We start from the raw sequence: 18,604 nt of genomic DNA, 5'->3' as shown, positions 1-18,604 counted from the left end.
AAGAAAACATTGTTTAAATCTTCTCTTCTGACAGAATGGTTACTGTTCTTTAATTTTGTTCACTGTTTTTGTTCACAAAATTAAGGTTTTTGTTTAAGTGCCTTAGTTATTTAAACAAAAAAAAAAAATGCTAGGACAGCAGCGGTATAGCCACAGCTGATATTCTATCAAATTCTGAAAATGAAAAATAACAGTAGGCATATTTCAGAATAAATCAAGTATTAATACTCTGTTCTCTAATGTTGATTGCCACTGTATATCTAATGATGCAGGTACTATCTCTGAAGAAGGGGAAATGAATGCTTTCTTTTTCTATAGTCAAATGTTATTTCCTATGGCGTAAGTGTCATTTGCTTTTTTCTGTTGTGACAGGTGGAATTGTGACTTGTCCGTCAATTTTAATAATAATGGTACCAGTTTTAAAGAGATATTAAGAATTTTTTTTTGAACGTTCACCTTAAATTGAATAACATGGCAAATAAAATATAAGTCATATTTGTTGTTTCTGGCTTTCACTTTTACTTTTAAATCACCACCAATGTTCATTATTAAATGAACTGAATATTATTAGCTCATGTTTCAACCAAGAGTTCAGAGGTGCTTTACCTGTGTATAACAGAAACAGTGTGTACACTCAAGCAGTCTGTTTTTGAAAAGAAAACCTTCATGAATAAATAGTAAATATGCATTCATTCTTTCAATTTTTTACATTATGCTTACATTTTATTGTTTGTAAAATTTTCTTGAGATTCTTACACTTATATATATATATATTTTTTTTTAAGAAAATATTTTTGGCTTTTTATGCCTTTTATTTGAGAGTATATAGTTGAGGATTAATAGGAAATAGAGGAGAGAGAGAGGCAGCGACATGCAGCAGAGGGACGTGGCTCAGAGTTAAACCCAGGCCACTGTTGGGAGGATTTAGCCTCTTTATATGGAGCGCCCACTTGAACTGAGCTACTGGACAGCCAGATAATAATCATACTTATCAAGTGAGTTAAACTCAGAACATTTAAGTTATTAGGGCTTTTGCACAGAGATTCTGCAACACCAATTAACAATTAAGGAATGCTGGAACCCCATTTTTTTGTTTATTCACACAGACCAAGCAAAGGTGGTGTACAGCAGCCCCAGATGTGTTTTTCTTGAAGTAAAAGAGGCATCGGTGTCTAGTGTGTGTGATCCAATCTGCACTGTTGATCAACCACTTGAAGCAGATACAACCAACAAACTGCCAACTTTATACATTTTAGTACCACAACTGAGAGAAGGACAGAAATGAACTGCAGTGCCCCAGCACCCACGCATGTTTGAGAGAGGGAGAGAGAAAAGAGAGAGGGGGTGAGAAGGTGCACTATTGTGCTCAATGTTTCTGTAAAATATTTATAATCTAGGATACTCTGTATACTTTGTCACTTTTTGACCTGCTTGTGGTTCGACCTGCACGTCACTATTGCCGTGTGTCGTTTGGCTTTCCCATTCACACAGACATAAGGTTGCTCTGTGACTACCTCTGTTGCCGGCTCAGAGGCGCAATAGATCTGTACCCCTATTCCATCTCGGTGCCTTTAACACAGATGGCAAGATGGATGTAATAAAAGCGGAACAGACCCACAACAAACCGGCAGTGTGAATGGGACTATAGACATTTAAAGGTACCCTGCAACTTATCCTGTTTTGTTAATATCTTGGGGACAAGGATGCACATGCACATGCACATGCACATGCACATGCACATGCGTGACCTAGACAATATCTTCATCATCATGGTTACAATAATAAACACTTATTGTCTAAAACTGTTAAATACTATGGCAAAGAATTTCTCAAACATTTAATGGAAGCATATCCAAAATAATTTACAAAATTTTGGAACAATTATGGACCAAATAGCCTCATTATTAAGCAGCTAAAAGGTCAATTATAATTGGAATTTGTTAAGTAGTTCTTTAAATATGCTGCTAACTAACAGAAAAAAATCAAACATCATAACATGGAACAAAAATGATGTCAACAAGGTGAATGTTCAGTTCAATCAGTTAAGGATAATATAAAGTGATTATTTTTTAATAATATTGACAGGTTGGATCAAGTTGCCCTGAGTAATGACCAGCCTTTTGCACATTACATTGCTTATCATTGCATATCTCACTCCTTCATAACATACAATCTCAATGAATCTAAGGAATGATATGGCGGTTTTGACATCCTCCCTCCAAATACCTCTCTCCAGTTGGACTACCACCACTCTGGCCTCAAACTATCCACACTGCGAGCTCTGTGCCTCTCACTGGGACTGTAAGGCAAGGCAAGGCAAGGCAAGGCATCTTTATATATATAGCGCATTTCACACCAAGGAAACTTAATGTGCTTTACATAAAGACAAGACATTTTTTAAAAACAGAATAAAAACAAAAAACACAGTTAAAAGCAGGAGCAAAGAAGAATTAAAAAAAAAAGAAAATAGATAAAGTTTAAAGTTATTAAAAAGAGCTCAGCTATAAGCACAATTAAGGAGAAATGTTTTTAACCTGGATTTAAAAGTGCGCACAGTTGGGGTTGATTTCAGTTCTGCTGGTAGTTTGTTCCAGTTGTGTGCAGCATAACAGATAAATGCTGCTTCACCATGTCTAGTTTGAACGCTGTCCTCCACTATCTGACCTGAGTCAGTAGATCTCAGAGCTCTACTGGGTTCATACTCTACTAACATGTCATTCATTCTGGACCAAAACCATTCAGTGATTTGTAAACCAGTAGCATAACTTTAAAATCTATTCTGTAGCTGACTGGGAGCCAATGTAATGTTTTAAGAACTGGGGTGATGTTATCTGATCTCTTTGTTCTAGTTAAAACTCGAGCTGCAACGTTCTGAATAAGCTGCAGCTGTTTTATACCTTTTTGGGGGAGTCCATTGGAGATGAAAGCATGAATCCGCTTCTCTGGATCAGTTTGGGACATAAAACCCTTAATTCTGAAGATGTTCTTGAGTTGATAAAAGGCTGATTTGGTGACTGATTTGATATGGCTGTTGAAGGTCAGATATGAGTCTATCAGCACGCCAAGGTTTCGGACTTGGTCTTTAGTTTCTAAAGACAGTGACTCAAAGTGTTTACTGACAGCAACCCTCTTCCCTTTATTGCCACGATGATCTCAGTTTTTCTTGATTTAACTGAAGGAAATTTTGGTTCATCCATTTTTTGACTTGCTCTAAACAGTGACATAATGACTCTATTGGACTGTAGTCATCTGGAGACAATGCGAGACATATCTGTGTGCCATCTGCATAACTATGATAGTTGACATTAGAATTCTGCAGAATTTGACCCAAAGGCAGTACATATAAATTGACAAGAACTGACCAATGAGGAACTCCCCATGTCATAGCCACTCGATCAGACTGTACCAGTGCTCACAAAATTGCTCCGCTGCTCCAAGTAGGACCTGAACCATTTTAGGACTGTCCCCCCAGGTCCTGCCCAGGTTTCCAACCTGTTCAGCAGTATACTGTAATCCACAGTGTCAAATGCAGCACTGAGATCCAACAGGACCAGAATTGACACCTTGCCTGAGTCAGTGTTCAACCTTATGTCATTTAACACTTTAATAAGAGCTGTTTCTGTACCATAGTGAGGTCGGAAGCCTGATTGAAATTCATCAAAAAGTCCACTGGAGTTCAAGAAGTTGCTGAGTTGATTAAAAAACACATTCTCAACAATCTTGGCTATGAAGGGAAGATTTGAGATGGGTCTTTAATTTGTTAAAATGGTAGTATAAAATAAATGGTAGTTCTCTTTTTTAAGAGTGGCTTGATGGCAGCTACTTTTAGGGGTTTAGGAAACAAGCCTGATTTAAATTAGCAATTTATTATTTGCTGCAGATCTGTTTGGACAGAGCTTACACTAGTTTTAAAAAAGTCAAGTGGCATTGTGTCAAGATAACATGTTGATCATTTAAGATACTGAACTGTTTCTTCTACTGTTTTTTGGTCAACTGAATTAAACTCTGACATTACAGTTGATTTATTCCTTAGTGATTTTATGGATTGCATCATTGTATTAATTTTCTGATTTGTGTTGATGTTTACCCTTATAGATTTTATTTTTTCATTGAAAAAGCAAGCAAATTCATTGCATTTTTCTGTGGAGGAGAGTTCTGAAACCATGTCTTTTGGGGGGTTGTAGGCTTCTCAATCATAGCAAACAGAGCGTGAGTGTTGTTGAATAATCATTTCAAAAAAGTGTTGCTGTCTAGCCTTGAATAACCCATGGTTAAAATTGCGAAGACTTTGTAGAGGTCATGGTGAATCTGAAGTTTAGATTTTCTCCATTTACGCTCTGATTTCCTGCATTCTGTTTTCAGAGCCTTTACCATCATAGTGTTCCTCCATGGTGATCTCTGTCTGGTCAACGTCATCTTAGTTTTAATCGGTGCAATGGTATCAATGACATTTAAGATTTTGCAGTTGACACTGGTATTCTTATTTATGTACCTTTTCTTATCAGACACAGATTTTAACTGAATGATTGTTATCTGTACGTCAAAGAGCACACATAAATGATCAGAAAGAGCAGAAGTAATGTCAAAACCCTCTAGAGATAACCAGATCCAGAGTGTGGCCTCGAGTGTGTGTGGGCCCTTTCACATGTTGGAAGAGGCCATAAGTGTCAAGCAGAGAACAAGTTATTTGGCATTTGTGTCCATGCTATTGTCTATGTGAATGTTAAAATCCCCTGTTAAGATAAAAAAGTTGTGGTCAGTGCAGATAACTGACAGCAGTTCAGCAAACTCATCAAATCATTTTCCTGGGTCTGTTGGTGGTCTATAAATAATTAGGATGAGAACTTTTGTCTCCCCCTTTACTAAAAGTACAGAGATATTTAAAAGAGCTAAAATCACCAAATATAGTTTCCTTGCACTGAAATACAGATTTAAAAATGGCAGCAACTCCCCCGCCTTTTTACCACTTTAACACTTATTCATTAAACTGAAATTTGTTGGTACTGCCTCATTGAGAATGGTACCACCACTACATTCAGTCAGCCTGTTGGGGCTGGGGGAGACTCCCCTTTTTGGGGATAATCCACTTGTTGAAGCGAAGATGGTGACGTTGCAGGTTCTTTCTGAATCCACTGTCCTCCTAGTCAATCCTTATCTCAGCGCTCTCACCACACCGCCATCTTATCTGTTGTTTTAAATTGTCTTGTCTCTTGTCCTTGAGAGGGACTGCTGGTGCCTGACGCAGAAAATAAAAAATATTGGAACTGGAGCAGCTGTACTCATGACTAGTTAAGGCAAAATCCATCCGCCTTAAAGAGGCGCCTGCGTTCCCAAACGATGTTAAAATTGTCAATAAAGTTCATTGATTGAACAGTACATGTGTCTTTGATCCATCTGTTTAGCATCATCCGCTTGCTGAATCTCTCATCTCCTCGCCGGACTGTTGATAGAGGTCCACTGAAAAACACTTCAGTATTTAGACACTGAACTTTGTTTATCAGATCAATAAAGTCTTGTTTTAATACCTCCGATGGTTGCTTGACAACATCAATGGCTTCTGTGTGGATGATGAGAGACTTCAGTGTCATATGCTCAGCAGCAATCTTAAGGATCTTATTTGAGACATCAGACACCATGTCATTGGGAAAACAGAGTACCTTGGTGTTTTTCTTGCTGCAAAAGCGTTTTATCTCATTCACAGCTCTGCCACCCACTATCAGAGTTTGAGGCCCCGTGGTTAGCTCTTTCTGTAGCCCTTTAGCATAAGGTTTAGCCTCATACCTCTGGTCCTGGGAGATGAGCCTTCTTTTGGTGGGCTGGGGTTTTGTGAAAGTGGAGCAAATCTGTTCTCTAGTAGAATCCCTTTGTCTTGGGGCAATTTGCTCTTAGTTTTTGTAGTAGCCTCTGTCCGTGGTTGCTTTCTCCGTGGTATTGGGGTTGAAGACACATTCCTGTGTAATGACAGTGCAGGCCTCTCGGTGTCATGATGAGTCTTTGGGTGCTGGGTTATGCCTGATAAACTGTCTTCCCATATTTGAGGGAGGCAATTTGTAGTGCTTTGGCTATGCACCAAGAGAGTTCCAGGAAGGACTGTTTGATTTACTGCCATTTACACCTGGCTCCTGCCCTGTCTTGGTGGTGCTAATTAGCTTTCTGTTAGCCTTCTCCCTTTCAGTGTTTTGCGTTATCGGCAGAGTAGTTTCATTCCCATATTGTCCATTGATCTTCACGCTCACTTCTAGACGAAGAATTTTTGTTTCCAGTACGGCTATCTTCTGGAAGAGTTTGTGGTAATCATCCATTGAAAAGGGAGGCATCTGTTGCTAATTAGCTTCTGTTAGCTTAGGTCCTCAATCCGTGAAGGTGAGTAATGTTTTTCAAAAAGCAGTCAAAAAACATCCTGCACCTATACTGTATGTCACACTCTGTAGTTTGGCTTGTTTGAAGCTAACGCACTTACGCTGTTCTGGGTTTTTACCCTCATGGCTGAATGCACTTATTGGAAGTCGCTTTGGATAAAAGTGTCAGCTAAATGAAATGAAATGTAATGTAGTCCTTCACACTGCTACAGCTGCTTGTGTCTCAAATCTCTTCTTCAAATTCTCTTGCTACTTCGCTGGTGAGGACTCCTGTGGTTTACCTCCCATGTTGCTGACCATTCTCTCCAGGTAGTGTAAGAAATATGCTCTGTTTTCTGTGCACAATGTTCAGTTACATAAGACTCTTTCTTGGGTGTGTCCACTTAACTGTTTGTTATGTAGATTTTATCATTGCCGACCTACAATCATGTAAGGCCAATCACATTGAGAATGTTATAGGCTACTGCACATTTCCACTCAGAAACATGAACTGAATCAGTTCCTTCCCATAGTATGCCAACTAGCGTACCCAGCACTGGAAACCTAAACATACCTCAGTCCTCATGAACAACCACAGTATTCTTTTGTTTAAGGCTATACTTTCTACTAAGACTGGCCATGTAGCATGTGTGAATGTAATAGCATTGCTAAAAATCATGAGGTTCATCCTCAAGACTGATGGCTGAAAGAAGATTGCAATTGCAATGTAACATAGCTTTCAGATGGCTGTCAATCAAGACAATATTGGAAGTTCATTCTATCAATCATCCTGGCAAACTTGTCCAACCAGCAAGACCAGTTGACAAAAGCACAAAAAAGCAAAAAATAATCATTGATCAAAAGGAAATTAAACTCTTAACCCCTCTCTGATATGACAGCCTTTTCGTCCCTTGAACTGTCTTACCAAAGATAAGAACACAGTTTCGGCATTAAGATGTGTGTGAGAGTAAGTGCAGACAGGTCTACATGGTGGACACACTCTCAATAACTGGTATTTGGTTGATTTGGGGCCCACAGCACCCTTAGAAGGCTCAACAGTATGTACCCTGACCTGTACCCAAAGTCAACAAAACCCTCTGTATCAAGTTATATTAACTTATGTTGGCATCATCACTAGCTTCAATAATCAGCTAACAGCATGCTAGCTAATAACAATCAGATAACACCATGTCAAGCTAACCATCATGTTGCCATCACCAACAGCATGGTGCTCAGTTCACCAGGCAAGCTTCAGCTATACCTCATCTTACTAAGCAACACGACATAAGGTTTGTGGGTCATTGAACTAAATTAATCAAATGTGCACATATAATCTGGAAACTTGTAGATGAACGATAAGAAGAAAAAGCTTTTTACTATTTATGTGCAGGCCTAAAGTTAGACATTAGAAAGAGAATGCATCCTTTTACTCCACCCGCTGCCTTTATCGTTCTATTAATAATTGACTGTCTAACCTTATCATGGCCTCACAGGCCTGACAGTCTACACAAAATAGAATAAAGAAATTAGAATAAAGCATGTACACGTTTGGGATGACCTGTTATTTGACTTTTGCCCTTCCAAGTACACCGTCTTATTTCCATTCTAATTTTTTAATGCTTCCATCATAACAATATTGGGGATCCTCTTGCACAGTTCCCAAGTACCACATTCATGAATTAAGCAAGTCCTGTCGTTATGGAGCAAGGTTAGTATTATCAGGTCACCTTACTGATCTTATTACTCTGGACAATTGCATTTCAGCAGTGTATGTGATCTGTGGTTGTATGTAGGCTAATTAAGTGTTTTAATAACTTTTAAAACAGTTTTAAAATAGCGAGTAACCCCAATGAAATAATGACCAAATTCTAATATTTTAAACTGTTTCCCTTGTAAAAGTTAAAAGGCTTTGAAGTAAAAATACTGATGAATTTCATCTGGCAAATCTACAACTGTGACTTTAAACTGCTCTAATGCAAAGTTTGACTATTATAGTGGTATTGGTTACTGTGACTGTAGGGAGTCCAAGGACAATGGACAGTAGCGTGGAGATGAAAAAGTGGCTTGTGGTATGCCACTTTGGTTCAGCGGCATATGTCGACCCCACAGCGGCATGTGCGGATGACTGAAGTGGTGTGCCGCTTGTGTTCCTCCAGCACATAGCCTACCATTTCCTAACAGGGTCTGACTGAAAGTGGTAGGCCACTGTCAGACTGTCCCTCTGTCCCCTGATGCATGGTTATTTTTTTCAGTCTTTCTTGACAATGTACTAACATCGCCATGGATATATAAAAAACGTTCTGTCATTTCAACAGCATCGTACATATCACAACAACAGAACGGATGAGAGACTTTCAGTCAGCCCCTGCCGTTTAGGGGCCGATTGAACATAAGCGGCATACCACTTCAGAGATCAGCACATGCCACTGTGGGGTCGACATATACCACTGAACCATAGCCACTTTTCAATCTCGGCATCACTCACCTGACAGATGCAAATGCTTAATATGAGCCTCCTCCCATTTAGCTATGCTCCACCCTTGCCGCTTGTCCTCACTTGTAACTGCATTGCCCTGGCTATAGGAACGGAGTGCAACTGGTCCCACTAGGCTGCTAGTAAGCCATGCAAGTTTAAAAACATGCAAAATTACTAAGACTTCGTGTCCTGCTATGATATGTCTAAATGCCTGCTGTAAAAAGCGTGGAACAGTACCTGGGCTGTGACTCACAAGTCTACAAGAAGTACAGACAAGAACGCAGATTGAGAAACGGCTCTGACCTTTTGAAAATAATAAACGTTTGAAAATAACTTAAATGTGCACTTTTGAAATAAAAAATGTTTACATTTCACAATTTTTTTGGTGTCAGATTAGTCATAACAGGGTTGTCCAATCCTGCTCCTGGAGAGCCACTGCCCTGCATGTTTGAAGTTTCTCCCAAAGACTGTATAAAAAATGGACTTAGCCTCTCCAACGGGGTCCGTTCTCTCAACTTGATCCAATTGTACTCGCCTCTGGGAGCCGCCATCTTGTCAGACTGTGACTCTGCCTCATTTCCTCTTACCAAAAATGGGCATTGACGTGACCCGGGGAGGGAGATACGGCCGTCTGGCTGACGTTTACAGAATTAGCCACATTAGTTCCACCGCCTGGGAGCTAGGCTAACAGAACACGCTGCAAGATAAACAGGTGTGGGAGTCAATGTTGAGATTATTTTCCGGGGCTGGGAGGGAATGGGGGTCATTTTTAGAAAAATGTTTTAACAGGACCAGGATTTTTTAGAGGGCAGTGACTGACATGGCACTCCGTGTCTCTAACGGCGATTACACCGGCTGCGCGAGTCGAGTGCAGGCACTCTCGTGTCAGTCTAGTGCAGGAGTCTGCAAACTTTACTGTCAAAAGAGCTATTTTTGCCCCCTCTTCCACCAATTAAAATTTGTCTGGAGCGGCAAAACATATTTGATGTCACAGCTCATAAAGGTTTATATATAGTTATAGTTAATTATGAAATTATAGAACGACAATAAAGAAAACTGTTGACATTTTATTCCTATTAATTACCTGTTATAAAAACTGTTGTTGTTTCCTAATTTCTCACCACACCACACAAGCCTACAGGTAAGACATCATCATGTGAAAGCAAATTAAGGTCCACCAACACTATTTTCCTCCGATAGGTTTTTTGGGGGGATTTATCCATGGTTAGCATACAGCATGTGTCTGAAACTCGAGATTAGCCACCTGCAGTGAAAGGCGCTTATCAATGATTTAAACTTATATTCAACACAGTACCATGCCCATAGACTGTAAAACACCTACCCTCATCTTCCCGGTGCTCCAGATTAGCATCTAGTGTATATGCCATAGATAGTACATTATATTGCAAGTCATTGTGCAAGTGCAGCTATTTAATTATCATAACAGAGCTAACGTTAACACAATGGGTTCCTAAACCATCTGTTTATACAGTTGATCAAAGAGCAAACCATTTTGTCACTTACAATAACACCACCACAAAAATGACCGCAGTCCAGGTCGAGATGATGGAGTTAGCATGCTAATTGGAATTGGGAGAATTGTTGGGTCTATGTAAATCATAAATAAGTCATAGAGTGTGGTCTATACCTAGTTTGTGTCCTGAGATAACTTTTGTTATGATTTGGCACTATAAATAAAACTGAATTGAATTAATCCTGACAACTAGCCTCCGAGGCTAAGTGAGGGCCACTGGCTAGCTGTCTCTCAAGTGGCCCGCCCCTAATTATTTATAAACTTTAACCTCCACCTCAATAAAATAAAAATGAGCCTGGTACAAAGAAAATCACCCCCCGCAGTTTTGTCATGGAGATATGACCTAAACATACAGACTAGAATGTTTTTTTTTGTGATAAGCCTTAAATAGGTTTAATTATGCTGTGAAAACAGCTTGTTTAACATGGGGGTCAATAAGAAACTGCTCTATTGTGCAAACTACTCCTAGTGGACACTCTGAGAACTGCAGTTTTTGACATTTCCTTATTGGATCAACCAGGAAATCGCCTCTGCTTGCGCATAATTTACCACCACTGGATGTCACTGCTCCACTCACGCGGAGCATAGAGACGTCAAAGCCGCCTGTCCCCCTCCGAGAGGGAATCAAACATTACTATGGACAACTTGGTTGACAGAGGCTAATTAACACATTACATTGAAAAAAAAAAGAAGAGAAAACTAAAAATGAGAATGTTAAAGTCGGAGGATGAAAATAGTAGATGGTGGGGAAAAGTTAGCTTAAGTTATTCAATCACATTCTGGAGTTCTGGATCTAATGTTGATGCTTATGGGCAAGACCGGAGGGAGGCAAAGGACAACAGACACCAGACACCAATGTTTGTTGCTGGTTTAACAAGCACTGCAACGGGTTTTGAGCTAAATGTTAACTGGTAAAAGCTGGTTATGTGTTTGTTAAGTGTGCAGTTGAAGATGTCAGATATTGTATTTCAGGTTTGATAGAGGTTTCAGACTGAGGGGTTTGGATGGAGGGAAGGCCATTGTTATTTACTTCTTCAGCAGATGTTTTTGTGAGTGATTCACCGGTGTGAGCAAAGGAAGTTGGTGAGTTTTCTATGACGTTCACCTGTAGTTGATTTAATTTAGCAAATCATGCATTGTCACATACTGCTACTTTGGATGAAGCATTGTCTAAACAGCGATGTAATATTGGCACACATTTCTGCACTAGATATCTGATATTTGTGCTTTTTTGGCAAAAGTATGCGTTTTATTTTGGCTACCAATGTTACAGGGTTTGGGGGTCTTTGGTGGAGTTTGTGTGTTTCCCATATGTGCTTGTTCTTCGCTATAATCTCTTGTTGTGAATGCAGGGGGCTCTCAAATTTGAATTGTTGCAGAATTGAATGATGTATATTTCTGGGTGTTTCTGTATGTGGTCAAATGCTAAAGTTGAAAGTTGAACATTGGTGTGTTGTCTGAAAGAGTGTGTTATAGTTTATAATTTTAATAACCGTGATTAAGTTATGAGTGCTGAAAATGTGTTATTATTGCTGAAACCACCATATTCTTGCAAAAAAAAAACATAAAAAACTAAGAGCTTTGTTTTCCAAAGTCATGCACACTAAAGGAGAGGAACAAATACCCTAAATGGCTGTCAGAACCCCTTAAACCAGACAAGAACAATATTTTGGACATTCGAGTGTCTGTGGATGTCTATTAGTTGCAGGTCAGCAAAATATAAGTGCATAATTAACATAAAGGAAATGCTGGTATTTATAATTAATATATTTTGTAGTGTGTATTCCTTCTCGCAAGACCCAATCTCATTCATTCATGTTGCAGATGCAGAAAAAAAATAGCCTTGTCAACACATCCCCTACAGACTACACAAACATCCTCTTCAGACAGAGATATCATTGTACCCTATAACACATCATGTCCAATTGAATTTTGTTTGGGGAAAATGCACCCTCAAAGCACAATATCACCTGAAATGATTACAGGGCGAGTGTTAGTTTTTTTCTGCTAGATAGTGCCCTAAGCTTACATTGACTTGTGGACTCAATTGTGGCTCAAGATAACAGAGTGGGGAACCAGAGAAATGCCAGAACAAGCTAGGCATTCAGTTGTGTGAGTTCTTGCCACTGTTCTGGTTGGCTCTGTTACACATGCTGTATATGCACTATACATTGTAACATAAAGCTGAGTGAATGTGAAATGTGGTATGTATCTGTGCTTCCCAATTTTCTTATCAATATTTAAACAAGTTTATGTTATGTCTTTGAGAGCCTCATTTATTTGTGAACAAGTCAATTAAATATGCTGAAGAGTCTCTTCGTCACAAAGGGACTGCACTCGATAGTGTTTCACTCGATATTGTTCTCCTCATGGGGGCCCTCCACTTCGAGAGCTCTGTCTGCCTGCTGGGGTGGCATCCTGGGGGTTGTCCGGGACTGGATAGTTGGGGAGTCCAGACCCAGGGCTTTATGGCTGTGGTATGAGTCTATATCTGTCTGGGTCGGGTTGGTCTCTGTGGCAACGCCCCCTCCAGTCGTGGGCTTGGACGGCTGTCGGTGAGGATGGCCCCCTTAGGCAGGTGTTTCCTCACTTGGTCTATCAGTGCTCAGTCAACTTCATTTTATTTTGTGGGGGGTGCATATCTGTGTAGTCTGTAGTGTGTGTGTGTGTGTGTGTGTGTGCTACACAATTGAAGGAGTTGGGATGTCAAGGGGTGTTTGTTTTATTTTATCTTAATGTAAAGCCGTTTGGGCTGAATTTTTATATGTATGAAAGGTGCTATATAAATAAAGCTGATTTGATATTCAGAACATGTATATAGCAGGAAATAAATCTGTTATGTAAATGTATAGAGGATCAAATATGACCTGAGCAATGAAGGAAGTCACTCTCCTTCTGTGTGAGTTGTTTCACTGTTTGATTGTTTTGAAAGGCGGTACGGCCACGCTTGCATGTGATTGCATTTTGCGTCAGTATATGACGATTTGGGGAATGGTTGGTGAAAACCGTGTGGAGGCTTCTTATTCTTCAGTATTTCAAATACAGCACCTTTAACAAAACTTAATTCAGAAGTGTCTGAAGCTATGAGAAAGCTACCCAACAATAAGGCAGCTGATCACATTATTGCTCAAACATGTACCCCCCTTTAGCTACTTGTTTTAACTGTAACTTTAATTACAGTGTGGCAATGTCAGTTTGACAAACGGCAATGACTTTTTTTTCACCAGTCATAACTAAATCCAGTACAAAGATGAGACTTCACTTAGTAACAAAATGGATCATTGAACATTTGCTTTTACTGTTAGAAGTTTTGTACAAAATAATTTGATTTAGAAATTTTAAAATAAAAATAAATATAGGGACTTTACAGCATTCAGTACAAAACAAAGCACGAAAACCAAATATTTACACTAAATAAAATATCCCTTGATAATACATTTTCGAAAATCTGTTTGACTAAAGGTGAGGTGGTGAAAACTATAGCTGGAAAATGTTTTTTTCACAATAGGAACAAACAAGATTTTACAATGTTATTCACTAGATGGCAGCACTGTCTTACTATACACAAAAGCCATAGTCTTCCAATTTTGTTACATTTAAAAAAAAGGTCTGATTCCTAATGTTAAATCTTCCTCTTGTTTCTTTCAACATATTTTTACTCGTCGCCTATGTACAATGTTAGTCTTGTACAATAGTTACTCATTAGGAAATGCTGTAATGAGTCAACTTTCTATGAATAATGAGACCTTGATAGGTTGAACCATATTGGATTAGTATAAGAAGATAATGAAGGGCATAGATTAACAGAGCTGTATTGCACGTCTGTGTTAAGCAGAATGAATCTCCTCCTGCTGCTGTTGTACGTCAAACAGTTTTCACGGGTACATTTTGTTTAGCTATATCCTGGTAAACAATCAGAGGTGTCATATCATTTCAAACCACAGTACGCTTTACCTCTCTTAATGTCCTGTGCCTGAGTGCTTTCTGAAGAAGAACAAATCAGATAAAGAATTAATGAATACTGGAGGACACATGTCATGTAAGAATGAGAAAACAAAATATGTCTAAAACAATTTACATTCATTATTATGTAGGACACTTTACACTGACAAAAGTTTCTGATTCTGTAGAAACCCATGAGAATATACATATTTCTTCTCATTTAGTTCTTTAACGGTAAAGTCAAATTTGTCAAACAACATTTTTTTCAAACTGTGATCAAAGCTATTTTTAATTGCTATAAATATAAAAAGTCCTATGATACCTGGGTGGTCCATCTGACTTCAAGTCAGAGATCAGGGGACACTGAGGTGTAAAGGGGATTATTTTTATTGCTCAACTTTACTGAGGCTACTTTATAGACAACTTTTTTTCTTAAAGGGCGGCACTTTTTACACTCAAAGCCAAATTGTTTGTCTTGTTTTACCTAAATCATTTGGACTACTGTGACTTTATTCTAAATAAAAATAATTGCTCTGCATCCTTGAAAGAGGAAAGAGAAATGAACACATAATGTCCAATAGAGGGCAGACAAGTGCTACAAATTGAATCGCTTCACATGGCTCAAGCACTTATACAGACACAGACATTGTTTTTCATATGACTTCAGCTTTGCATATCCAGTAATTATTTATATATATACTTAGCTTCAAGAACAATGTGTGTGGATTTGAATTCATACTGTAATTGTCATTAATTAGTATGCTGTGGTCTTGAGTCTAATTATGGCTACTGAGTATCCATAACGTGTCCTAAACTCGAATAGATGATATTGTGATTGTCCAATAAACACAATGACCCTAAATCCAATTAGTCACTATTCTGTTGTGTAAGAGTTCAACTCTGCCACACCCAGCTCCCCTTTTCAGGTACCTGTACTCCAGAACAGTAAGAATTAATTATTCAGCTACAATTAGCATGATGTCAATAGTAATTGCCATCTGTGCATTGCTCCTCTAACATTGAGGCTTTGTGAGACTGAAGCTTCTCTCATGTTAAAATTCTCAAATTCAATCAAGTTACAAGTAAGCTGTAGTGCGCAAACACACCCACACACACACACACAAAACCCCACACCCACCCAGGGGCAGGCATGCATGCATGCCTGCACTCAAATAACCAACACTAATACACACATACTAACACAGACAGAATACACATGCAAGTGCTTTCAGCCAAATTTGACAAAAGTGACTGTAAAACATAGATAAGTGTTGCTAAATTTTTTTCGTTTAACATTTGTTACATTTATCAATAGACACAAATTTACTAGACTGTGGCGAGTGTGTGGTAACTTGTGCCCAGAGTCCTTTACATTACAAACAAGAAGATTGAGGAGGTTTATGCAAACCAAAATATGCTGCCGCTTTTATTTAGATTAATTGAAATTGGATGACAAGAAACTCTCCAAAAACAGTTTTAAACATTTAACCTAAAATAACCTTTCTGCATAGTGCAGTGGACAGCTCTTACATGTAGCCTACTACTACTACTGCTACTACTACTGGTTTGGATCAGAGAAATGAATCTGGAATGTGGTTATTTAAATATAATATATATATTTATATATATATATATATATATATATATATATATATATATATATATATATATATATATATATTATCAGTTTCTTTAAGGAAAATGTTATTGTATTAACTATAACATAGAAATACTGATTTGCAGTGTTAGTAGTTTATGACAAATGGATGTGACATATCGCTCTTCCACTTGGCTTGCAGTCTGGTAGGGGCTTTCGGGAAAACTGGCAATATCTTTTTAGTTTTTGGTCGTTATTCTTTCCTTTAATGTTTATTGTAAAAGCAAAATACACTGAAATTGCAATAATGCACCTGTGTGACTACCACCTCTGGTCAGGAAAACATGCATCTCTGTGTGAACATAAATTCAAAGTGAAATCCAACCTTGGAGTCACTAAATAGGCTACAGATGTCTGCATTATTGATGAATGCTGTTGATACTGTATAGAGTATTGAGACAATATAGTGCCCACGTAAAAGTATCTCTGTTATGTCGTTCACTCTCTTTTAAATGCAAGTTGTTTGACTAGAGTTTCTACTGTGAGGGCTCTTCCCTTAATTTCTACTCTTTCCTGTCTCTCTTTTTTTATCACTTCAATGTGTTCAATCTCCATATTATGCTCTGATGTCAGTGTAATCTCTAAGTGGAAGTTTAGTTTAACTGTCTTAATTTGGGGGGAAAAAACACTTAAGTTATTTATGTGAAGAGTGTGCAGTAATAAAAAGGAGATGCTACCAAAACAATTAGGGTGGTAAGTGAATGGTAAGGATTAGGGCTGGGCGATTGGGCCAAAATATTCTATCCCAATATGTAATTTCATATTTGGATAATACAGCATATCACAATATAGCCTGCTTTCTGATAATTCAACAAATAAAAAGTCTATGTCTATATAACTAATAACTAAAGTAAAGTCTATTTCTGTATACTCCTGTGTGAATTAAATACTTCAGAAATGAAAAGTAGAGAGCATTTTCTCATTTTATCCCCAGTAGGGATTGAAAAACATCTTTAAAATGGGAAGTATATGTTCTTTACAATAAAAAGCATACACACAGTATACTAGTTTACAGCCCAGTACAGAGATGTCTTCTTTCGTGCTGCTTTATAATATCTAACTCTTTTTTCATTGTTGCGCTATTGTTCCTGTGGCTTTATTTTACCTCTCCTACATGTTTAATCTATTACGGACTGGGTGATATAAGAACTACTGCCTTGTTTCCATTGATTTCAAACTGAACTTAATTCTGAGCTAGAAGATTATGAATGTCATTACAAATTTCACACATGGTTGGTTAGTCAAACTATTGAACTTCTTTTATCACAGTCAAGTTTGTGCATCCAGACAGAACAAAATGATATCCCAGGCTGAGAAGAGTAGGTCAAGAGAAGTAACTAGGCTACTGCTTTATAAATGAGGCATAATAATGATTTTATTGGACTCATAATCTCAGTCATACATCTCAGTCATTGCTTCAGATCTCTGTCCAACCAACACTGTATGCTCTTACGTCGTGTGTAGAAAGATTTGTGGGCTAGGCTTATGGTGTTTGTGTCTAGTCTGGACTGGGTGACGAAACATCCCACCATGAGGCCAAGAGTATTGATGGCGGTGATAAAGACATGTAATAATGTCATAAAGCCAGAGAAGACAAGGAGCTGTAAGTGGAGATTTGCTGAAGAGTGTAACCAGTAATCAGTCAGCAGGGTGAAAAATGACAGGGCCAATGTGTGTGGACAGAAATGGGGAATAAAACATGGGGCTTATGAAGGCTGAACAGACCAAACCAGAAGGAGAGCGGGGCGTAGAGGTGACCTGCTCTTACAGGAGACAGGCCTGTCGCATTTCCTGATTACAACCAATAGGTCTCAATTTGACATGACAACACCAACTACTCATTTGGGGCAGTGTCTGTATTATAGAGCTTGGAGGAAAGAGGGGAGGCGGGGTTAATGTCCCATTGGATTTGTAATGCCTTCCTAAAAGAGTAACCCTTATGATGAAGAAGATTTTTTATTTTCCTTACCTGCAGTACAACTCCGAATCCATCCCTTGTTCTCTGTTCTTTGTCTTTTAGCTCATTTCAAGCAGTTTGGAATGTAGTTTAGATTTTGTTGATTATATATTTTATTTAGAAGTCTTTTTTTAAATTGCAAATTCTAACTTAATTCTACTCTACTACTTAATTCTTTAAATTGTGAGATTATTGAGTGGTGACTATAATAAGTTGAGTTCACTTGCCGCAATTAACACAAATTATCAATCATTTCAACTGACAAAGCTTTTGATGCAATGTGGTCATGTTGTCTGTGGTTTTAAGGGAGGTTAACAGTTGGGCTTATCAACAACACAAAAGATCTGCAGGTTCGAGAAAGGGGATTAACGGGTCTAACTGGTGCTAAAGGACTATAAAGTTGGACCTGATTTACAAGTACTTAGCTACAATAAGTTGTCTCTGTACCAGCTTTAGGCTATACGCCTCTGATAGTCATATCACAGCTTAATATACTGATATTTCACACGTGTTTTCTAGCTTATAAAATGACTTGATGAAGCAATCACCTGTGGTCACTGCAGGCTTGAGAGAAACAAAATCAAATCAAATAAAAAAACCTACATGGCTGGCCTGCTCTTTGCTGATCTGTAAGCCAAAGTCAGAGCAAAGCCGCAAAGGGAGGGATGTGAGACAAAGACACTGCGTGAGGCGAAAGGGC

This window comes from Echiichthys vipera (genome assembly GCF_963691815.1).
Source record: "Echiichthys vipera genome assembly, chromosome: 1".
Taxonomy (NCBI): domain Eukaryota; kingdom Metazoa; phylum Chordata; class Actinopteri; order Perciformes; family Trachinidae; genus Echiichthys; species Echiichthys vipera.
This window is presented reverse-complemented; position numbering follows the sequence as displayed.